This window comes from Haemaphysalis longicornis, unplaced genomic scaffold (assembly GCF_048455015.1).
Source record: "Haemaphysalis longicornis isolate Haplotype H1 unplaced genomic scaffold, Haemaphysalis longicornis Haplotype H1 scaffold_6, whole genome shotgun sequence".
NCBI lineage: Eukaryota > Metazoa > Arthropoda > Arachnida > Ixodida > Ixodidae > Haemaphysalis > Haemaphysalis longicornis.
Window position 1 is genome coordinate 78,696,950 of NW_027526407.1, and position 4,454 is coordinate 78,701,403.

A 4,454-nucleotide genomic window follows, 5' to 3' on the forward strand; every position below is an offset into this window, starting at 1 on the left:
CCGTCTTTCTGGTTGAATGACAAATTAAAATTCTTTCCGCCAATTCCTCTAGACATTCCTTGTGGTTATCCCACTATATCAAACGCTGGCTTTTATCTGAGCTACAGGACATTCACTCCACAAAATGACACGTCTGTCCCTTTAAGCTTAATATATTACGTTCTCCATTTGGAGCTCTTGCGCGTGTATTCAGCTAAACGTACAGAAGGAGCAAATCTGGCGTCTGCGTTTGTTAATGTCTGACATTCAGACTGCCTCTCATCCTGAAGCTCTAACATAAATATCCAATGCGTAACGGCACGATAGACCCCTCGAGTAGACCGATGCGTGTGGCGAGAAATATTCACCGTGAGTAAAGCATTCTAGGAGCCACGGCGCTTCAGCACAAAAGTGCGAAGCAAAAAACGAAACTGTTCATCACCCTTGGCCATTTCATTCCCAAATTCAGCGTTTTCTGGCCATAAAAAAATCCCGGGCTATCTCCATTAACGCTAAACATCAGGAGGGGCGAAGCATGTAGTGTACAAGGATATTCAAACGTTCTAAGTATCCCTCTTGCCTCATGGCGTGCGCTGATTGGGCGCCAGGGAAGCGCAGTTGGGAGGAACAATCGCGCGCTTGCTGAGGCGGTGGCGCCTCCTGTTGCGTTGAACCAGATTTAAGCAATTTGCATGGCCCATCTGCCCCAGTTTGGGGTAGTGGCAGGGGTCAACGCGAGCGCAGTTCAATGCCCGCGCCTCGCCCTGGGGCTCTTCCTTCGTGATCAACGAGGCCCCGGCACCAGGTAAGTATGCCATTTCCGGCACCAGGTAAGTATGCATCGACGGACAACTCGACCGTATCAGGCGTAGCATCGAGAGCCGGTGGGTATTTGAGTTTACACGAATTATAACCCGTGTACAAACACTTTCAATTTGTATGCGGGTGCTTGAGGACTGTGCTTGACGATTGCTAAAGCGGACAGGGAGCATTATACAAATCTTTAAATCATGTTAGTTTATTTTTAACCGGTTTTATCTATTATACTCATCTTTTTACTACACGTTATGTTCTAGCACGAGGCATTGGAAAACGAGCATCCCGGTGTTTTAGTACTGTGACTACATGTGACGACGACGACCGGAGATGCCGAAAGCGTGAGCATCTAAGGGCTTCGCCCCTAAAAAACAATCCCTCCCGAAGATCGTCGCCTAACGTAACTCAATTTCGCAGTCCCACATGAACCGTATGCGTCGCGCAGTTCGGAAACTCCTCTCGGCTGCTCGCCATCGATATTAACATCGTCGTCATCCATCGGGGTTTCACCTCATCGCTTATGACACTTCCTTTTTTTGAGGGATCCTCCGCAGGCCCTGGGTGTGGTAATCACCGAATCCAGCTTAGAGGGTACAAGCGTTCATTTTACTATTCCTTTCTTGTTAATCCGGAATCTCATAGTTTCCACTTTATTACGAGAACTGCTGGAGAGAAGCTATAAAGCTTCTCCCCAGGCTCGGTTCGGGTGGAGTTTCTTTTCTCCGTAAATACAAAGATAAGAACTAAAAATTGAAATGAGGTGCTAAGAGGTATCGCGTTTTGTTGGAGTTTTTTTTTTGTATTATTCCGTCGAAGGTTTCATCGTTGCACCCTGCAAATAGAGTGAAGCTGACCCAGTTATGTTAACCTGACTTGCGTACTTCTCTTAAGCGCTCGGTTTCCGCCACTGGTCTCTGCCTAACGTGGTAATTAAGGAGAGGAGAAAAATAAGAAGGAAAGCTGGAAGGGGCGTTGGAGTTCAAGAAAAATTGTGGAAGAAATTGATCGTGACGAGGCTTAGGCACCCAGAAATGAGATCAGCGAGTACACGGCAAGAAAGATACGAAAACGTGAGGCCTAAAACCACCAAAACGTGCACAGCTTACGACGTAGGGCCATGATGGTGATTGGGAGAAACCTTGGGTTTGTCAAGTACTGTTTCGTTGCACCGCTTGATGAAACAAAAAAAAACGGGGTATTTTCGTTCTTTCTGAGGATAATTTTGCTTTTAATTTCTGGACATCTTTTCCATTCCATATAGCACCGCTCCATTTTGTGTGCCATTCTTCTTTCTGTTTTTGCGTGGGTGTTGAATTTCCTGCTCAGATGTTTACACATGCCCCTTTTTCAATGGGTAATATACATATAACACGTTTGGAATGGGCAATATATACAAGGTCTCGCTCTCCGGACCGGTGAATTCGCGCGTAATACATAAAAGAAAACTGCCACGTGGTTGGGCTGATAGTCATTTTTATGGGGTATTGTATGAGTCTCATTTATACGGCATGTGAAAGCGAAACTCTTTCTTTATTGTTTCTTTGTTTACAGAAATGGCATAAGAGGCTAAAGGCTTGGAGCCTGACTGGGGCCCCTGCTCCGGGTGGTATACAGCTGCGGGCACAATGTACACACTTGCAGGCAACACTTGCAATCGTGTGTACAAAAGACAAATTAACAAAAAAATACAAAAATACATTTGCAGTGATGCGCCTCGAACGCTCATCGTGTAACTAGAATGCAAATAAGAAAGAATTCAAAAAACAAAATTTTCACATAGGATATAGAATTACAACACTGATGAGTTTTTCAGTGCAGTGCAATGAGTGAACAAACAATTAAATACACACGAAACAGAGACTTACTTAGGAATAGATATTTAGAATTTCACTGCAACACATTATTTCATGCTCAAGTAAATTTCAGCTATATGCAATAAGCACCTGTAACAGGACATTTTTAATGTGTATTTTTGACAAATGTTGGTCAGAATGCATGTGTTTCTGAAGTTTGTTTGATAATCAGGGGATTTGATAATCTGTGTGCTTCTTTTGTGGTTCCCGATGGTCAGGGCAGAAATGCTAGTAAAGTAGCTACCGTGAGCTGCTGAAAATTCCTGTTTTCAATCTATTTCAACCCACTCGCATATCTTTTGGCGGAAGGAATAGCCGAATTCTCTAGCCCTTAACCCCAAATAGAATCGCTGCCTCCTAGGTAAAATGAAACATTGAAGTCGCCAACTGCTCCAACGGACGAGAGTACCAACAACTTGTTCGTACTCTTGCCCACAACGGACGAGAGTACGAACAACTCTGCGATGCACATTCAGGAGCCCCCACCTCTGCAAACAAGCAAGCAATCATCAGGTGCGGTTCATCATGCCAAATTTCAAATTGCCCAAATTGTCCAAACTGTCCCGAACTCTCCCTCCCCAACCATGAGCGGAAAGGCTTGTATTTCCGTGGTCTGGATGCCTCGCCAAGCATCCTGGCGAGCTCCTGGGCGCACATGCGCTCTGAATTCTATGACAACAATCACACGATCGCACTCACAGGGAGTCCCATTTTCACAGCTCTTCGCGGTAGTGTTTTCTTAAACATCTGCGCCAAGCCAAACAAGGCACCTGGTTTGCATCCAGGAAGTTCAATACGAACATTGGTATTTTCCTGTCCTTATGTGATCGATTGAAAAGAAGAGATAAACAAGGCTCTGTAGTTTGAATCCATGCGAGGTGTCGATCCGGGTAGACAATTGTGCTACGCATTCGGCTTAACCCCCGTGCGTGCCAGAAGCGTCAATGTACGTTCGAAGGGAGGCGCAAAGCATGGCGCAAAGCAGGGGCAGATGCATGGCGCAATGTTTCATGAAAAATCGAAAGTGGGAAATTTCAGGCACCGCGGCGATGGAATTCTCCTGCCCATAGCAGGGTTTTTTTACGCAATTTGAACTGAAAGAACGTGCGGTCACACCAATGTAAGCCACCAGAGATGTATGCCTGCGCCTGTATTTCTGGCCACAAAGGGCGCCTAACGACGTACAACATCGCATTGGGCATCCCCGCTACTTGTGAACAAAGGGGTTAGGAATGTGGCCTGGTCAATCGTTTCGTCTGGTTTTATACTGTGCGCCTAGAACATAGATAGACTGCGATGAGGATAATGGTTGATGATGACGACTACAATGATGGTGAATATGATGATGAGGATGATGATGATCTTAGTGATGATGCCCACTTTCGTGCTGCAAAGAAGCGGGCTCCGCCACTGGACGTAATGCAGTCCCCTATGACTCCACTAAACATATTACTTCGCCGAGGCGACTACGGGACAAAGCGAGACACCGAAGGCTCCGTCCAAAGCGGAGAAATTATGGTGGCCAAGCCGAAATGTCGCAGCGTGTAATCCACCGCCATAAAAATCATAAGCGGCCGCAGGCTTTCTTTCCTGATATACCAGCCAAGAAATCGAGCGCCGCCCCCTCAAATCATGCCAAGTTGGCTTTAACATGCAACAATGTCGCATTCTGGCTGGAATTACCACACTGTAGAGTTTATTATAGCTGCAGCAAACGCACGAATCAGCACAATGTCCTTATTTAGTCCGTGCATGCCTTCTGCAGTTAAAAAGGAGGAAGGTTTATGTAGGCTTCACGAAACTCCT

At 45.8% G+C, this 4,454-nt stretch overlaps 1 pseudogene; it reads right to left on the minus strand.

The window, feature by feature from the left end:
* Positions 1–638: 638 nt before the first annotated feature.
* Positions 639–792, minus strand: LOC144143622 (U1 spliceosomal RNA; annotated as a pseudogene).
* Between the last annotated feature and the right edge of the window lie 3,662 nt (positions 793–4,454).